Below are 22,435 nucleotides of genomic sequence, written 5' to 3'. Positions count from 1 at the left end.
GAATAAATATATTCTACGCGACCCGTGAACTTGCGTAATTCTCGATTGTGAACAATACAATAGACGTGTGTTAGGTACCTACCAACGTACTATATAACAGCGTATTGCGTTATATAATAATATAATATTATGATAGAACATTATAATATAATATACGTGTAACGTATACATGTATACTATTGCCCGTGACACAACGGCGTAAAATACGAACGTCGTGATCGTCGGCCGATACGGTACGAAATCGAAAAATCGGTAATTTCGGGATCACGGCCACAACATTATAATTTTATAATATGGTACCTACCTACTTTACTCAGCGACGATAATTATTATTGTTGTTACTATGCGGACGATGTTATTATATATTTTGAGCAAACAATTGTCTCGCGTGCGAAAAAAAAAAGTCGTAGGTATCATCATCATCGTAATAATATGCGCGTAGGCTGCACCTATATACTACACATATATATATATATATATGATGGTTACCAATAAACGAACAATAAACTATTGGCTTACGATGAATAAACGGCTGACTCATTAGTTTCTCCATGCCAAACTTAATTTAATAATATGACGTATACCTACCGTGTAATGCGAGTCTTCAGCCAGGAGACGCATCTAATAATTTAGATATGCACAGCCCATTCTTGCAGTAGATTTTTTTTCTCTCCTTCTTAACGACACAATAAACTGAGAAATAACGAACTATAACGGTGGTGCCCGGTAACGGACCATTTGTTCTGAAACTAATCTGGCGAGCTGTCGGGATGGTTGCGGGGGGGGGATTTGCAACGGGGTGATACGAGTGCGAAAACTTTTACCGCCATGATTTTTGTCTGCAACGTGTCGTTCAAATTTTCGAATCCGAAAATTTTCTTCCAACGTTGTAAAAATCATTAGCCGGAGTCCTTATTTCTCAATAAAACTATTCTTTGCAATATGTATTGCCTTAAACTTTTCGAACAATAATAAAACCTTATGAAGTGAAAACAATTATTATTATTTACGGTGTCTAACGTACTAAGAAAAAGTAATCAAAGTAATTGTGAAATTAATACGACATTATAACTTTTTAAATGACCGACCATATAAAAAAAAACGACAAAATATACTTTATTAAAATGTTGTACGATCTTCAACTATTGTTTTCGATTAGTTATTTAAGCTGAAATTAAGATTTAGTCTTTATTTAATTTATTTTAAGGTTTTATAATTGGAAAATTATATAAGACCCTATCTAATAATATTGTGAGGTTAATCAGGATGGCATCATAAATAACCGAGTGATTAAAAACTGAATTCAAGAGGCAAGAATATTATTAGACAGAAAATACAAATTACCAAATTTCATAATTTATTGGAAAGTTTATAAGTACTTTTATTTCATAGTGCAATGTTCGTGAGCTGATGAATACCTCTACAAATCACATAATTACTTATGGAGTGTTCATAATACATTTTAAGCCTATATATTATTAATAATTAATAATTATATTTTTGAATTTCAGTTGAATTCGTCTATAAAAACTAAAAATATTCTAATATGTTAAGTTACAAAAATATTAATTAATTTTTTACGACAAGCATATTAATATTATTATGAGAAATATTTTACCACAATATTGATAATACCATTACTGAAATATCAATTATTATTCAATGATATATATAAATTCGATTAGAACTAGTTTATCGGTCTTCAGCGTATGAATAATAAAGCATAATTTATAATTATTATCGAGTACGATAGATTTGAATAATGTATAGTGTTATAAACTGCTATATTTCGTATATCAATTCGTAATAACTCACTCTAATCAAGGAGTACACATATACTTTTAAATTTAGAGTTTGAAAATACAATATAATATATATACACACATTATTCTATTTATTACTATGTTATTCCACATTAGTACATTACCAATAAACAGATTTTATAAAAATAAAATATGGATGGAATACTGAAATTAGAAATGTACCTACTATAAGGAACAATCATAATAGGTAGTAAAATTTAAATGTTTGAGATGTTTTTTTCTTTGGTTTATTATACAATATCTAGGTTAAGTATGTTGTTTTTAAAACTTGTTTCTATGGCTTATTGTATTTTCTTATGATTAATTTAAAATGTACCATGCGTGGGCACTAATCACTATATTTTATATTAAAATACAATATTTAGTAATGAACACTATAATAATTTGTCGTTGATAGTTGTTCATAAGCGAGACTTTTTTTATAATCACTGTTTCACCACACATTTTAGTTTATAATATATTGGCTGTTGAGATTAAAAATAAAAAGTTATCTAACAAAAGTAAGGGTAGAATATGTTAACAAAGGTCACTAACCTTTAAGACCTAAAATGTGTGTTTAATTACACGTTTGTTCCAGATATTTTTTCATATCAAACGAACATTATAATTAACCGAATTTGACCCACTTGCAACGTTACATACAATGTAAATTATTCACAGCTTAGTCATTGACATTATTGTACGTTTCTTTCTATTAATTATTTTTGTTTTCTTACTCTTAAGCCGATAGAATCACAGTCACTGCCACAAAGATACAATGTATAATATAATAATTACGTAGCTGGCATAACGGACGAAATTCTAATTAATATAAAATGCTTATTAATATAAAAATGCATTCAGTGGAATATTAAGTTTTTAATCTTTCTATAATATTTATTTGTTCGGCTAGGTTAGGTTAGGTTAGGCTTGTTTAGATATTTTTTTTTCTGCAGAAAATGTCAACTGATTATAAAATAAACAAGACTGACAACGTCGCCTTATTCGTAAAGTTAATAAAAGTAAAAAAAAAACGCAGAGGTAATAGAACACAATGGTATATTATTACATTTAACATTACATAACTACCTAATGTATAGGCAATCTACTATTAATAGGTATTGAACTGACATTTGCAATGTCCGAATTCGTACAAGGACATTGTTATAACGATAAGACAGAGGATATCATCCGTACGACATTACCGGTACGAGTGATAATAATAACAATAATAATGAACATTAAACATATTATAATGTATTAATAGTATTTTATATTTTTTATTATTATTAATAAAAAGGAAACCTCGATAGCGTGAGCATTGGCATTTTAACATATGGTTTTTAAATATTTCAAACTGGATTATACAATTCAATATTTTTCATAAATAATTATTTTGTATGGGTTATTGGTCAGGGCCCAGTGCATCGTGAAGGTGCTAGTAATATTATTATAATCGAAACATTTTATTTTTTAATATACAAATATCAAAATGCATACTCACTTTTCACTATGAGAACGTTTGCACTAGTCGATTCTATATTACATTTTATAATTACCGAGGTGTCAAAATATTATGAAAATATGTTTTTTAATCTTCTTGTAATTATTTTCTGCGTCATACAAAACGTATCTGCGAGTGATCGATAGGTACAGTTTAAGGAGGTCGTTATCGTTTACAGACATTTTAATAAGCACGAATGTGCGTGTCGTGTGAAGTTTAAACATAGTATATTATACTTACCTGCATGTTTTCATCGGAAGCATAATTTATTTTCCTTTCACGTGCTCGTTAAGAAAGGGAAAAATTCGCAAACGTCATAATAATAATATGATCGCACTGCTATAATAAAGAGCTGCGCCAGGCATCATGAATCTCGTCGAAACGAAAATCACAACAATGTGGTTGGGTTTAGGGGTGGTAGGAGGCCCATTACCAAGGAATCCTTAACAGACGTGTTAACAGTCACCATGATAATCACCAAGAATCATCGATTTGAATCTCGTTATCAAAGAGGGTGTATTCAGCGAACAAATCGATGTGGCTTCGGACGCTGAGTCTGTGAAGGAGAAGAATACAAGTCGTCATCACTCTATAGAATTCCATTTCATTCAATGTACGTCAACCACCCGGTCAGTGACTACTAATGTGTAAATTAACATGAATTATAATCTACCTGTATCCTGCAGTGAATGTATAACTATCGATTCATATTATATTACACACGATCACCCGCTTACAGGAATTCGCACGCAGTAGATTACTAATAGCTTAATTATTTGATACTTACAATACCTACCAATAGTAGGTCAGGAGATGTTCAGAAACAGCGTAATTTATTCTTCAGTGGTATAGTAGTATTGGCAAACATTTGTCCAAATGATTCATCGTTTGCACGTAATATTCGGTGTTCATTTAAAGAGTATGAAATCACATTTAAAGAATAACAATAAATAATGTTGATTTAACGTCTTCACCCCGAAATCGTGCAAACGGATAACTATAATTATTTTAATCAATGCCCACCATTCCTTAGAAGATTTTCTATTTGAATGGTTTGACTACGAACCATTTGAGTCAACCATTCACTGGCTCAACTTATCCATAGTGATCAGTACTAGGATAACTGTTTTATTACACGACTGCAAAATTTGAAAACGCGTTCTTGAATCAATGTGCCAAATGGTATACGGACTACTTGAACCATATTATTAAAACCAGCGGAATAAATCCTATAATAAATCGTCAAATAAGAAACTGCCTGCTTAGATACCCAATGTGTAATTATTACGATTTATTACTGCGGAATATATTTTTTTTAAACAATAAAAATCTAAAATAAATGTGCAAAACAATAAAATAACTGCAACGCGGCGAAGTTAAACTAAAATGTATGTATAATATATAAACAAAAACGATATAAAACAAATTGGTTTTTTAAATCAAAAGAATTTATACATCCAAAGGAGATGAAGTTTTATCTAAGACCGAATTATGTTCATGAGATTGAGATCGTAATGGTTTTTCTGAATAGAACATGAAATGCAAAAGAAACAGCTTGGACCATGTTTTGATATTGAAAATCGAAAGTACTAAACTATATTATTATGTTATTCATTGAATCCATTATGGTTATTAATATAAAACTATATATTACTATAATGAATAGTGGAATAAACAAAATTAAATTAATAGTATAATGACGGTGTGTATAGTAGAATTTAATTAGTTCCTGGATAATTCACATTCATTTTTGAAAAGTAATTAGGTACCTATTATTATAAAATTGTACTAAAAATATATTCCAGCAACAAATCCAACATAAAATCTTTTAGAATATATTTTCTCTATGTATAATTTCATCATATTTTTTCATCTGTAATATAATTAATATAAATAAATAAATATAATTATAAATTATAATACATATATAATATATATATTCTTATAAATAATGCATCCTTTACATAATATAATCATATAAAATAACAAATATATTTTTTTTTTAAACCACTATATTACGATTTATTTTCACAGTAAATTTAATTTTTATATTTAAATCGCTCTGTATTCTCAATATCTATTATGTTAGTTCACTAGATGAAATATTTTTTTTGTCATTTTTTATATTGGCCAAATAATAGTATTGATTAATGTAATACTATTATTAATATTGTGTTGTCAACATAATAACATGCCAAAGTCTGTCTGTAGTGCTGTCTGAACGCCAAAGCGTATACAATGTATTATTTACTATAAGCAAACAACCATATTTTTATGCACAACAAGATTAATGTCTAAAATGTGTGTAGATGTAAAAAATAAAGATCGATTAGGTATGATTGTAATCACAGAATAAACTAAGTACACATCAAGTAGAATATTATATAATGGCTAGATATAAGAACACCTTGAACCGAAGATGTGTGTAGATTGTCAATAAGTGTATTCAGTAAATCGTACGTTTATTATGTATATGATCGTTTAGATATCAAATGACAGAATATCAATTCGTTATAGAAAGAAAACCAAAAAAAATTTTCTGTTTAACAATCGACCGTACAACACGTAAGCTGATTACAATGCAATACTTATTTATTTACGAGTTCACCCACATTATATATTATCCAATATCCGTAACAATAATATGCAATATAATTTGATGAACCTATTTGTACCGTTACCATATAGTTAGATATTATTCTAACTGAAAGATCTATGCTGAACTAACAGCTCGAGGCTTACCTATTATATTATGATTGTTATTATTGACTATTGTGTGAATCGCTGTTTTAGAAAAAAAAAATCTCGTACAATATACACATAATAAATTATTTTGTATACTGCAATGATATTAAATGCAACATAAACCCCCCACCCCCTATTGGAGCTGGTCTCTGCAGCGTTGTTTGCCTTATTATATTTTTTACGTGAGCGGCTGCTGTAGAATTAGATGGTGGCGGCGGCGACAACAGCAGCCACACTATTGCTGCAAAAGGCGGCGTCGGCAGTCGTGGGTTCACACTCGAACGGATATGAAAATGTCTTCCAGTAGAACGACTCGGCGCAGCGTAGCGTCAGCGAAGGGTTTCTCTGTGGTTATCGTCGACGACGTTTGTTTGCATGTGTGTGTGTGTGTTAAAGCGACTCGGCGACGCCTGGCACGTCAACCGGCAGTGGCGGGAGAAAAGTTTACGTTTAATAATAATAATAATATCAGAGGCCGGGTGTACTGAAGCGTTTTGCCAGGGTTTTATACGTCCTGCGACACGATTCAGGACACGTCGTCGTCGTACCCCGGAATAGTGTTTAAGGAAACCTGGAACACCCGCGCTCACCTCCCCGCAACCACCGTCGCCCATCGTCGTATCCTCGACAACACCACGTCCTGCAGAGTCCGCTCAAATGTGTGTAAAAAATAAAAAGAAACGTACACCCGGTTTATTTTTTGTTTTCCGCTATTAAGTCCGGTCAAAATCGGTGACATAATAATGTATTAGCCCACACGATGACTTTGCGAGTTTTAATAATTCAGACATCGGTTACTCCTGAAACGTATCACCCGCATTTTCGTAATACTATTATGTACGTACAAAGCAATATAGTATCGTTTTTTTCCGGTCATGTTCGAAACAGTTTTTTAGCCCCTAAAATATTTGTGATCTCAGACCATTGACGAGCGTACAATAACGTTTATAGTATTATGCTCATGTTGAACTTGATCGTTCAAAACCAATGCATAATTAGTGGTTTACATGCGTTTAAATAAAAATTCGCTGCGTAATGCGTATGGTTTAATATTCATGGCAACTGTCGACTAGTGAGCAATGTTGCGCATTGTTACACGCGTGTAAAGGTGTATGTGTTTAGGAAAATCCAATCTGCGAAAATATTAAAATAAAAGCCCTCGAGATTACCTAGAGCGTATAAATTATGTGAAATTTCGCATTGAAGAACTCGGCCCCAGATGTTACAACTCTGTTTCGACCAAATGAATAGCTACCTGTCAAGTATTAAATTATGTGAAAGCCGGTAGCTGAATATTAATAATTATTACTATAATACTGTGTAGTTGAATCTTTTAATAATACGCTTGTTGGCTGTATATCGTCGTAAATTGTGTATAGTATTATAATTTCATATATATATATATATATTTATTTATTTATACATAATATCTAAGCACGTGAATTTCTGAAAGTAAAGTCACGTAAATCTTCACTATTAACGTATAAAATGTCCTATGACGACAGTAAGATTACACTGACTATAAATTACTTTCGTTCAATAATAATATTGTCCTTTCTAATCAAATCTTCATCCATAGTTACGTAATATTATTATTTCATTTTAAACATTTATTTCCATGACGACTAGAAAGAGTTTTTACAGCCAAGTCCTATTGACATATTTCAAAGAACTATAAAAGTAATTTTTGTACATGGATTGTAGGAATTGAGTTTTCAAAGCTTTTATAAACAATACTGAAATATGTACCTAAGTACAGATTTATAGAAATATACCGAGTAAGAACTGACTGAGGACATGCAAGTTATAAAACTTCATTCCATTTTGTCTATAAAATATAGTTCAAACGGACGAGACGATCAAGATCAGAATTAAAATTTAAAAATAAGAAATGAATGACATTCACACGTGATAGATATTCTTTACATGTATTGCGATAGAAGTCCTAAGGTTTCGTTAATATGTATAGCTGTACCAATTAAAAACTTAAAAAATCTATTGAGCTATGTATGTTATGTAAAAATCTTCACGATTTGTTTAAACATTTAAAAACATAGATAGTTAACTTACTGTTAAAATGTATATCAGTTCAATTCAAGCTAAAGTTAAACCATACAATATAACATTATATTATAATATAATATTGTACTTTTAAAGCACCACGAATTAGATAGTTCCGGCCTATTGAGATTTATACCTACTATTATTTAGCCCAAAATAATCCTAACTGGCCCATATTTTTATGACTTATACATTTGAATTTGAATTGCAATTATTTCTTTACATTATTAAAATTAATATTTATAACATCTAATAAAACTCCTATAGGTAATAGTGATACTTTAAATACTCATTGACGCTTAGAGTATAGATAGGTAAACTATAGATTTGGGTGTTGCATCCTTTGAAACGAATTATTTTCGAACGCTTGAATAAATCTTCCTTCTTTTAGGTTTCATCTTAAAGGCTAGAAACTTGTTTTTCTATAATCCAGTTCTTATATATAAGTATATATTATATATATATATATTATATCGGACGTTAACGGGCTAGAAACCTCGTGATTATTAAACAGTGACCTTGGCTATTTCTATGTCTCTCTTCTTTCTCCCTCCGAGGACAAAGGGATGGAATAACCGCATATTAAAAAAAAATTAAAATTACAGCTTTCCAACAGACGAGTACACATGCAGGCGGCAAAATTGCCATCGACCGTTATTACCGGACCGGAAAATCGCTTTATGCGAAACAAAGAGAATATAGCTGTGGGTCCAAGCCTACGGCAGTGGTGGTAAATTTAATTTCAAGTGCTGGTCAAAGCACGGAGAGGCGATTTCACAATTAATATTAATAACAACTGATCCTTACGTATAATTTTGTCTCTTCTAATATTTTCTCTTTCTCGTAATGATTTTATAAAAATAATTTTCTAAAGTTATCATCAGTTTAGTTTGGTGTCGGATACTGGGTAGTATTGCCTATATTATTACTATTGCTGTTATATTTCAGGAACTCGAAACAAAACACGAGGGACGATAAAAAATAAATTGAAATTGTTTTTTCTCGATCTTGTATTCTTGTATATTGCACAGATGATATTATTATTGTCATTGTTTTTCTGTTATTATCGAGAAACCATTTTAAAAACGATTTTGGTGCGTTTTACATTTCCGGCTGATATGGAGAAAAAGTTACCGGTGGCTGCAAATCAAAAAAATTTAATATTATCATCAATATTTTCACATCATTGCTTTTTATTTTTGTAATATTTTTATTTTTTATAGCCTTATCATTACGGTAGGTATAATATTATACCTGCCGACTTTATACAACGAAAAAATGACGATGTAATGAAAAAAGAATAAGGCAAAAGCTGCAGTTAATAACGATAAACTATTAAAAAAATAATAACTATTTTGATTACAAGCAGACTCAGAGAAAACTGTTTTTATATTTTTCATTAATTACATAATTTTAAACGATATAGATATTATACAGAGTGATTCACTAAGCATGACTACTATCATTCCTTTCTTTATTGATGCAATTATTCAAACTATAATTTTTGGAATTTTCAAGCTTAATTTTAATTAAAGATCATAATATTGAATGTACCTAACAATTATTTAAAATATATAGATTTTCTGTTACATTTAAGGATTGCCCTGTCATCGACAAAAATTTCTTTTTTACAAATGAGTACATCCTTTTGCTTATATATTTTTTATCAGATGAATTTTTTTCAAATGTTGATGTACCTAGGTATCTCATTCAAAACTTTCCAGGATAGTCATTGAGATATTTAACTTTGTGCATTAAAGATATGTGTGCTGATAATTTGAACATTTTGGTAATTAATCTATAAACATTTTATAATTTGTAAAAGTTTAATACTAGATCCAATAAACAAATTTCATTATATTTTATATTTTTCAAAACCATTTTTGATGGCATTTACCATTGGTGTACTTTATGTACCTATATTCATATTAAATAACTTACTGAGAAACTTCTTTAGTGAATTTTGAACTAGATAAATCAACATTTTCAAAAATATTATCAACTAAATAATTTATAGTACTAAAAATATAATTTAAATTAGTACATACAAGTTTAAAAAAAAATCTTAAAAGGTTGAAATGTGGTTGATCAAGCTTGGTGAATCATTCTGTGTATATAATATATATATATGATTCTAATTAAACATTACTTGCAAGTGTGATTTTTTTTAATTTACTCTTACGTTATGGTTGTTTCATATTTTGCTGAATTATTATTAATACGTAAAACAATGTATTACAATTATAATACATAGAATTCTAATTAAATTCTAATTTACAAATGTATTTATTTTTTTAAATTTTTTTTTACATTATGGTGGTTACACGTTTTGTTGAATTATTATTATTTATTAGTGCATATATTTTAATTATGCGATATACCGCGTCAAACAAAATGATTAATGAACTCGATTCGATAAAACAAGTCAGAATGAAATATTATTATTATAGGTACCTAACGAATAATATTATAAAATCAATAAGCAAAGTCGTTACAATATATATTATGTTTTGGACGTCTGACTAGTGACTAGTGTTGCAGTGTGACGTGAGGTTACACTAAATATTATATATAAGGTATCTATACCTACTGTGTATATACAACTGTTATATTATTATACGAACCGGGGTAGATCAGTCACAGCTGCTTGCTTTCAGTATTCAGTCGAACGCGGTGTGTTTTTATAAGTTTAACCATTAAAAATGCATGGAAGCCACTGTGCTGGTTACGTTATATGTAAAGCCACTATATATTATTATAATACCACGTGAAGTCTGCATTTATAGTTTAGACCGCCCATTGAAAACTACTGTGTCATCTACGATTTGAGTCCTGTGGAAACGAATTGGTTGGCGATTCAATACGTCAAATGGACCTTTTCGAGTGGGTCGGGGAATGCTGCGGTCGATACGGCACAATGAAAAATAATAAGAAGAGAAAAAATATTTACCATCCCGTATTTCCGATTCAATAATCCGTCAACACGCTGGTATTCAAGCCAAATAATAATAATAATAATAATAACAACAATAATAAAAATAAAAATAAATAAATTATAATAATTAAAAAAAAATCAAAGTACCAACCACCTAAAGTTTTTCAAATATTTTATGAAATCCTTATAACTACTAAATGCTCTTTTGTAGTAAGTTTTTCAAGTTTTCAACGGTTTTTTGGCGTCCTAAACAAATATTCTAGTATAAAAGAGTAATATATTACTATATACGCAGAGAGAGCCACCCCGAAAGCATTATAATATTATTACGTTGAACGCGATAAATCGTGAAAGAACTTTAATATAATTTTTTTTAATACAGGGACGAGGCAGAAAATATTGATTAAAACCAAAACGATACACTAAAATAAAGAAGCAATTGTAAATTATTATGAGATATAGGAATACCTGCTTATTCTCAGTTGATTTCTATTCGATTATCGTCCGTTGATAAGTATTCTGATTATGTCTATTATAACATTATTATACGCCCGCTACCTATATCGATTATTATATAATATTGTAATATATTATACATAACATGATGGTTTATTTCTATGATTAATTTCAATTGGCAGCCATTTAGGTAAGCAGGATACTATATAATAGTTGCATGTACACGTTATGTAATTGAAATTTAAATGTTATTGAATTGACATTTCTATTTGTATTTGTATAATATTAAAACGGTTACAATAACATAATTTGTATCGTACGTAATTATAAACTTACAATAATAATTATTATTGTTATTATTATTGTCATGTAGGTACGAAATTTACGCAATTACACACATCATCGTCGGTATATTTTTTCATTTTCTTTTCCGAGATAGATCACATCAAACGTTTCAATTGGACCGACTAAACGTTCTGATTTATGAACGACTAACCAACTAATTTAAAAAAACAGTCGGAAATACGATTATCGTCAGTTACAAATGAACGTGCCCGCTAGGCCCGCGGCTGACTCGACAAACGGATATGCGCCGATCGTTCCATAAGATTAGTATTTTTTTTTCGTTTAATATTTATCTATATTTTTACCGTCCAACATTACACTATTATACATTTATACTTCTGTACATACACAGTTACCGTTTTGATACACCCAACCGTTTGTTACGACTAATTACGGTTTAATGACGATAGGAGTACGTACCTATACGCTATACCTTATGATATATTATTATTAAATAGAGAGCGGGGAAAAAAAAAACTAAAATGAATACCTACAGAGCTATAATAACAGTGTATAATAAACACGAGATACGCGCCGGCTGCGTCTCTATACGAATGGTTTCCCTGAGATTGTACAAATGATTAAATTCGCGAGTGGGAAAAAAAGCCGGACACGTTTAGATGCATTAACGTTAAAAATAAGTGTGGTTAAGGAGGAGTGTTGTATAAATTCTAAATTTTTAAATGTATATAATATTATAATAGACTCCTACTTAACATAATTTAACGATAATATCATTCGGTGACTGTGAATTTAGCAATCCGGTCGCATTTTGACTTCTCGCTCGATTTTATTACATAATCGGTCCTATTTGACAAAAATGTTTGTTCGTCAGATTTTCAGATTTTTTTTATCCTGCTGGTTTTTAGCAGCGTTGATCCACCGCCTCCAGAAAGATCGTAAATAATTGTAACAAAAATACGTGTATTGTCTTCTCTCAAAAAACTTTTGAATTACCATATTATTGTCGTTAAATGTTCGTTTTTAATCAAACCACGAGTGCACATACACCAATAAATTTTAGTACCTATCTATATTTTAGTTCGAATAATCGTTTTTTTTTTTCTACAGAATTTATTACCCGATAGTCTAGCTGATTGGAATGTAAACCTAATAACATATTATTTCAGTTTGTTATGATTTTCAAAATAACGTATTTTAGTTTTGTTTCAACCAGAGGTTATTTTAACTTCAACCGACGAGTTATAATAATAGGTAGTTTACGTATGTACGCACCAACAATTCGTGTGTTTTGATTTATTGAGATTAAAATATAGTTTAGATTTACTTTAGAGGAAGTCACAAAGGGATGTACCGCGTTAACTGGTGTTATTAAATCAAAACGCCTAAACTGGTTAATCTTGTTTGGACAAAACGAAAACACGGACACTGCCGACACGTACCTATCTACATTTTTGTATGGAAAAATCTATTAGATCTACAAATACGTCTTAATCCAATTATGTAAACGTGTAAAAATGGAAAAAAAATTATGAAATTATAATTATAAATTACAATATGAACTGCAGTTTTGAAAGAAGAAAAACTGCGTGGTGCCACAGACGACGGCGTAGGTATCGAATATTATTACATAAATTATATTACTATAAGGGTAAAAAATATGATTGTAGACAATGAGGAGTATTATTGTTTTCTATCGAAATGCTGGCTTGACCTCGCGCAGACGTCCATCCGTTCACAGGCCCACGCTATACGCTCACTACAATTATTTCATTATTATTACTATTACATATAAACGCTAACAGTAATAATTATTTACATGCGTTTCATAATAATAATTGACCATTGCCGCGTACTCAATTAACATAAATCAAAACCAATAAACTGCTGTTCCGACGACAATATTGATGATACATTTTCTACCGATGTCGGCGGCGTTACGTCAGTCGGCCATCTGTGGAATCAGTAAATTATATTACTATGTTATGATATATATTAAAAAATGCGAACAAAAATAACAATGATGATATAAATGGCCGGCCGTCAAGCGTATATGTATATTTTATATTATAATATCGTATACGTACGTCGTCGTCGTTATAATAGCATTACACTAATAACATATTATACGCCGCGTGTCTGGAGGCGACAACGACGAAATGTGCGAGCTCGGTGTATTTTCTATATTATTATTGTTATTATTATTACTATGTATGCACGCGCACGAGAAAGAATAACCGGAGCACCGACCACGCGTGTAGGTGTTTATGGTTTCCACGATCACGACAATGGTTTATCATTTGGACATCATCACCGTACCTACAGAATATATTAGAATACGTCCAACACTGCAATTACAATAAACCCACTGTGTACAGCGATTTAGTGCGTGTGCGTGTGTGTACTATTTGCCGTCACAATGAATATTATAATATTCCTTTGACCTTTACGAACCATAGTATTATAGATTTTTTTTTCGAAAATCATATTTTTTTTCTTATACGCGAATAGTTAAATTCCAAAAAAACTATTTTACAACATTTGAATGAAATCATTTTAAAAATTCAGACAAAATGGGCATCCGAGGTATAAATATTTGTTAATCTATTCAAAATATGATATCGCATTATTATAATAGCTCATTATGTTATTAGATCTTTGAGTTCTGCGGCAGAGATAAAAAAAAGACTAAAAGGTCATATACTCATTATGTCATATCTGTAAAATAACATATGAACTAGTGTGGACCATTTGGTTTGACCTAAAAACTAGTGTTTCAATTATAAAAATACGATAAAAAATAATGATTGGTTTATTAAAAACCATATGTATCTGTAAAGTGAATAACCAAAGATAAAATACTCTCCAGCCACACGGCTCTGTACAGATATTGGTGTTAAATACAATTAAGTATATAATATTCTATACTAATTAATAATTTATTAACGTTGTGTTAATGCTTTTTTATAATTAGATACTTAAAAAGATTTCCTAGTACTGATTTTCTTTTTAGTAAATTATCGGACGACATCAATGTGGAATACAAAATGCAATATAATATTGTACACATTGATTAAACTTATGACACTAATAAATATTAAATATGAATAATTCAGTCAGCAAATGTTTGTCTAAGTACTCAAAGTGTATTTCATTTGTAGGTTTTTTGATAAGTCTTTAAGCATAACATAATTATTAATCACAAATCACGATTTATCATCTCAAGTAATACTATCACATACATCGTAACAATAGCAAAATGTACATAATCGTTGATCTTTACGTTATATAATCCTCGGAAGAAATTTTGAAACACTACTTATACTGACGTCTGCACGACCATGGTAATAAAATAATAATACTTTAACGGTGTTAATTTTTGGTACTAAAACCATACTCCGAGGATATATCTGGGACAATTACTCTTATTGCAACTGAATAATTTCATTTAAAAATTCTTTAACTCACCGCTATATAATATTATAGCTGCATATTATACGACCTCCATCGCGTGTAATCCTTTGGCGTTATATAATGTGTGTTGGGCACATATTGGAATCGTCGGTCACCGCAGAAATTCCTCTACACCGAGTGAACCTCTATAAATATAATTTTGATCATCAGACATACATAAAAATGTTAATGCTCCCAAACAGAAGATATGTAGCATTCGTGAAAATTCCATAGTCGTGTTGTAGCTTAAAATATTCTTGCTTTCAATGGTATGCTGCAAAAAAAAAAAAAATCCTGGAGAGCAAATTAAATACTTTCAATGGCTAATTAAATAATTAAGTTATTTAAGTTTTACTTTTTTAAAAATATAAATAAAAATGCTAAAAAATGTTGCCTGTAAACACTATCATCTGTTCACATTTTTAATCCGTTTAGTTCAGCAGTCTGTCTTCAGTGACCTATATAAAAAAGTATTCAGAAACCATTGCTATCCGAGTTCATTAAGCGAGATATACGATATAAACTTGTTTAATTCAGCCTTTTGAACAAAAACATAGTGATATATTTGCCTGGGTATAAATCCCTGCAGCATTTTTTTGATTTACAGAAATATCAATGAATCTTTATTTAGAAAAATTAAATTTATTCCTTACTCCAATAAAATTAGTGTAGTTTTAATGTAATTTCATAAAATAACACAGGTAGCATCAGTGAAAATTACACACACAAATAAATAATTACAATAAATATAGCATTATTTCAATAATATAATATTATAAATTATAAAAAATTGTTAGGTAATAATATGTGTCACAACCATATTGGGATCTCCATTGGGATTTTTTATGATAATAGTTCTCAAAATTATTTTACTGACTGAAATATACTTATATTATATAACCTGATAGAATGTGGTAAGCTAAATTTTGATTTTCCTACGATCAACGTCGTCATGAGACAATAGTATTTTTTTTCGAATCTATACCTATGTAAAATGACGTACATACATACGCGCAACTATATTTTTAGATGTCGGTAAAGCGAATCGATATTGAATTATTTTCTGGCTAAACTATAAAATTGAAAAAATCACTCAGCGTAATTGTATTACGAGCACAATAATTCAGTTAGAAACGTCACATGCATCCTTTTCATGCACCAAAAAGGTTTAATTTAAAAATATATCAAAAGGGTATATGACTGTGCCCCTATATGCGCGATTTTTTCCCTCTCCAACGCACTTGTTACATATGATATACTCCTCGTATAATGAATTTCAATTAAACAATACTATTCCGCTGAACCTATATAGTACATAGTATATGGCTTACATATCTCTCTACTTGTCTATAATATTAATATAATCTATAGGCCTACATTATATTATTATTATTATTAAATAAATATTAAAACTGCCGTTCACACTTATTATAATAATCATCGTTACGATACTATTGATTTTGGCGAACTTATATCGAAGTGATGTCAAACATACTTACACGAATAAAATTTCAGATTATGCCAATATGGTGGTATACTATTTAGTGGTAGTAAGAGAACGTCACGGCCGCATATTATGTTTTCTTCGTTTTACTCGTGTACGACATGACAAATTTTCGTTCACTAGTTTCAATAGTATGCTACTGTGTTGTTAATTTTCTACCATCAAACTTGAATTGCGATATTTAAGTTTTTAAGTGAGTTATGAGTGTGTATAGTATTAATATTTTAAAATGCTTATAGAACTCTTCAAAAATTAAAATATTGTAAAAAATTGACGAAAGAACCTAACTTCAAAGTTTAGTAATAAGTCAATTCACTTTAATATCAGAACACTATTGAAATGGTAAATTAAAATTTTCTGTGTTGTACGTGTGTAAAACGAAGACAGTACAATATGTGAATCGAAGTCCTCTTAAAGAAATTACATTGTTAAGATTTTGACACAAAGTAATTTGATTTGTCTGGTCCAGTGTATACTCGGTAGAATACATATATATTTTATAGGTACCCTTGTTGTTCCAGTATACCGAGTCCACTTTTAAAATTCAATTTGAATCAATTTATAGAAATAATAATAATAATTACTTTTTAATTTTACTACCAATTTAAAATGTAAACCATGAAATGCAAAGTTAAATAAATAAATTGTTAAGGAAGCGAGAAAACAATTGTATTTTAGTAAGTACACTAAATCCATTATTATTGCATTTATATTAAAACTAATAAAATAAAATATTGAATATATAGCATACCCTATAATAATAATTGCCGTACCTGTATAAGCTTAAACGTAATTTAAGACGCAAATATTGTTTAATTGTATTTATTCTCAGAAAAATAATCCATGACAACAAAATGTAGGTAATGGTTTTTTTTTAAATAAAGCTCAAAAAACTATTCACATCCTAATTTATCCATTTCGAGCAATTTTCGTATACTATAGTTTAAAATACGTATGTAAAGATTATTAAAAATAAAATATATACTAATATACTATCGATATCGATTGACCATTATAGGTATGAGTAATATGAATATTTCTGATCAAATCACTGGTCTCGATAATTACATTGCCATTTTAAGTCGATTAAATTTTGTATTCGATGAAATTATTGATTGAAATTCAGAGCCATGGTTATGGAAAATGTACATAAATGCATGACATAATGCTGTCGTAAGAAACTGGAGGATAATAATATTATCCATTAACTGAAGTACACGAGATCGCGATATGAAATAGGGAGGAAAATATTGTTTCAAACGATCCGGAGCCTATCTGCACAGCCACTAAAAAAACCCTGCGAATATAAAAAATAATAATAATATAATATAATATATAACAGAATGGGTTACGTAAAATGAGAGAGAAAAGAATACCATTATTATGGCGGTATATCGTATATGTAGCTGCTCGACGGCACCCCCTTCTCGTATAATAATATTGCAAATTCAGGCGAGCGAGTTCAATTTAAAAATCGCGTTTACGTTTACGACTGCTGCTGCTGCTCCCGTGTCGGGTGGGGGGGGGAGTGGTGTTTGGAATGGGTGAGGGCGACGAAGTCTTTAAATCATTTCAGGACCGAAGTCATCGGAAAACACCCGGCCTAGGGTTGGTGCAGGAAATGCAATACGCCGTGCCTCCGAATGCAAGTGCAACATCTGTGTCAACACGGGCGAATGTGCTCAAAACACAAGGTCAAGGATTACGTCGACGCAACCGGGCGGGGAAAACGGTCGAAGACACGATATAAAGAATGAATAATAATAATAATACGTACATGTATATGTATATAAAATACATACATATGATCAAAATTAATTTATGACTATCCCGGGCCCGATTCCTATGGCGAAATTAAATGAATAATGCAGCCCCCACCGACCCACCCACTCCAACCGTTCCGTTTCACAGCCAGAAGTGGAGTAGGTGTACCCCTCGGGATTATTAGAGAGGAAACGCCGTTATGGTTCCCAAGGGCTCTTTGTCTCTGGGATTAAATTTTTTTCCACTACCTCTTGATTTTTCTCCTTTTTTTCTTTTTTTTCGTACTCGGAATCCAATCTACTTGCGCACGAGCTACGCGATATAATAACGTCGCCGATATAATTAAATAATCCCTTAACGCGATTCTGGGAGCCCCTTTAATAACCTACTTTGCTTGGGGAACGTATCAACTTACGTGAACGTTTACACGACTGGAGCTAGCTATTTTACATTTTTATAGTAGTCTTGTTTTTTTAATCATAACCAATTTCCCGTGTGCCCACTCCCTTTCGTCCCATTTCCACCAACGACCGCCATGGCGACGACTACTTGTATAGTCCATATCATTATTTGAAATGGAAAAATATTTAGTTATTTCGTAGCACAATATTCAAATAGCGTTTCGGATAATAGTTAATGCAAAAAATAAAGTATTTGTAAAGTCAAACATAACTACGAACCCCAATTTTAGAAAATACCTCTTATATCTTATCGTATTAAAGTAAACTCGCTGTGAACTTATCGTAAATTTTTACTCTGCGGTGTATCGTAATTTATACTTCAAGTTTTAGAATATCTTAAGAACGCCGTGAAAAAACAATGGCAATGAAAATGCTTTAAACAAAACAAAATTTGTTATCACTTTTTAATGTGTTTGTTTGCGGTGTTGTGTGTATCAGACAAATATAAATATAAAATCATTTATCAAAAACCACTAAACTGATATATTTTTTTTAAAGTATAGTAAATAATTGAATGATTAAATTAACAATTGATTCTTCAATAAATGTATTAGAAACAATAGAAAACTTATGACAGTATCAGAATAGGTGTCTGTAAAAGTAAATACAACAAAATATTGTACTTTAATGCTTTAAGTTATTTGTATTAATTTGTTTTGTGCTATTGAATAATACGAAATAAAATATACATGATAACCAGTATGTTTACGGATTTTGTTCTCAGGTTATTTTAGAAATTATAAATCGTAAGTATTACATGACATACGTATTTATGACCTGGTTTTCTTTAGTAATTTTTATTTTTATTACCTAGTCTTGTTTTCTATTTTAGTATAGTATTGTCTCTCTCTATACAGTGATCTATCTCAACCATATTGACCATTTCTGCTAGATTCTCTACTTCTATAATTAAATTTTTCTGGGTATGGGACTTATCTCTGCAGTACTCACGTTCTTGTACTCGATCATTTGTTTCTCTTTTATAACTTTTGCTTCTATATCTTCATTATAGCTATAATTTTTATTATTATATCGATTATCTTTTCTTCATCATTGATGTTTACTGATTTATTTATTTTTCCTGTGATTTGTTGAATATTTTTTTTTAACCGGTTTATCTCTGTTTTGGATTCTTAATCTCTTTCCTTTAGCTGTTTCGTCATCAATTTCTTTTCCTTTTTCTCTTGTTTTTTGGTTTAGTTGAGATACATTTTCTTTAAGAATTTCTGTATAATCGCTTAATTCTGGCCCTCGGTTATTAATTCGAAATTGCATCAATTCGAATTTTTTTTAAATTTTTCTTTAACGTTTTTTGACTTGTTTATCGTTGTCACCTATTACTATACAACCTGGCATGTTTCATCATAATCTAAAACAGATATATTATAGGGACAGAACAGAATAATATATTGTTTGTAAATAGACTAACTTAAAAATGTCGACTCAGATTGTTCTCTACTCATTTACTGGAAACAATATCCGGTATGCCCCGGGGACTAATTATTCGGAAGAGAAGGGTTTGGGGAATCGTATAAATGGTGGCGCTTGCAGTACCTACACACGTGTCGAGTAAAGCCGCGGCTCGCTAAGATTATCAAAATAATAATAATATAAACAAATGATTTTCTCCTAACTTTGCGAAGCGATTATCTTATCTACAGAAACTCAAAACTTTGGTTTAAAGTAATAACAAAATCGAGCGTTTATAACAAATTATAACACAAAAAGTTGCAAAGTCGTGCAAAATCTTATGTGCATTCAAACCGTTTTTTTCTCAACCCTCTTTTGCATGCGTTCGACGTCATTGTTATATATTAACTTTTAAAGTTCACCAAACATTAAGATGGTAGCAGCAAACTAGGATATTCGTCTTCACATCGAATATACCTATTTCTAAATTCTAATTCGATTGCCCATTTCATAATCCGAGTGAGACTGCAGTATTGTAATTATAATTTATTAAAATAAATCGATCATTAACTTTTTTTTCTGTTTGACCGACAGCAAAGGAGGCTTTGTTAAAACAAAGCGATCATTAACTAATCATCGTCTCAATGGAACTATACTACAGCATGATTTGAGAACTGATTTAGAGATTATTAAATTTAAAGACTTTTTTATAGATTTTTAATTGTATGGATGTATTCAAGTATTAGTTCAATGGACGTGGCAGTTTGAAAATCAACATTAATTAATTAAATATTATTTCGCACAAATATTAGGTATAGTTATAATAAAACATTCCTACCTACCTATTATTAAATGATGCTTTAATATTTAATATAATGACTTATACGGTATACACACCATAACTCTCAGCACAAAAATAATACATTATAGTCCCTGTTAATGATTCAGTATTTTTTCTACTATTGTACACTATATGAATTTTTAGAATTGCCATCTCAGCATGTCTTTATAATTAATCTATATTTAAATAAAAATAACACTATAGACATTTTACTTTAATGAAATACAATGGATACTGGATAGGTAAGTACTTTATTACTATAAAAGCATCACACAGAAATCAGAAAATTGCATATATACGAGTAAATTATAATACGTGCCTAATTATTTAGTTGAAATACTATTTTGTTTTCATAAAAACGGCGTTTATTAAATAGCTAAGAAAATTAGTTCCACTTGAATAATGTTAGAAACGTATAAGATGTTAAATTAATACGATTCGGTTGCCGCAAATTTAGTAAAAGCCAACGGAATTGAATTCCAATATGTAATTGGATATCGCGGGTGCATTCTCTCATTCCTGAGAGATTTACATGATTATGTTTTGTGGAAAGCACACAGGTAATCTGAACAAAGTTTCGATGCGTTTCAGCTGAATTCCGAGATCATATTATAAGTCGACGAGGTTTTAAAATTAACAGTCATTATTCAAAAATTTTTTTTTCTTATCAGCAAAACGCAAAAACTATCAGCACATATTGATTTTCCAGTGACCTAATAAATAAAACCAATAAAATATATGAATATAAAAATTATTCTGTAGATAATCGTAGTAAAATTAATACTAATCTACGATCTTCATTAATTATTTCAGTCTTTGTTAATCACTACGTATTTTAATTAAAAAAAAAAAAAAAAAAGTTGTTATTATTACGTTACAAAAATAGAAGTAGCTTTATAGGAAAATATATTGGATTAGTTGCTATATGCTAACTAAATATCAAAGTAATAATAAAATGGTTAACATTTACAGAATTAAATAATTACGTAGCTTGCAGTAAACGAATATTATAAATCGTTAGTTTACGTGCCGTTGGTGTGAAAATAGTGCGTAATACCACGCAACGATGAAATTGGCGTCGATATATTATACTGTAAAAATGATAATTATAATAGTATATTATTATTATGTTATATGGTAAATGTTTATTATGATTAAACCGCATTTCGGTGTAACTAGTAGTCACTTTTGCA

This window comes from Diuraphis noxia, unplaced genomic scaffold (genome assembly GCF_037042655.1).
Source record: "Diuraphis noxia isolate RWA-SAM2 unplaced genomic scaffold, SU_Dnox_SAM2 contig0004, whole genome shotgun sequence".
NCBI classification, from domain to species: domain Eukaryota; kingdom Metazoa; phylum Arthropoda; class Insecta; order Hemiptera; family Aphididae; genus Diuraphis; species Diuraphis noxia.
This window is presented reverse-complemented; position numbering follows the sequence as displayed.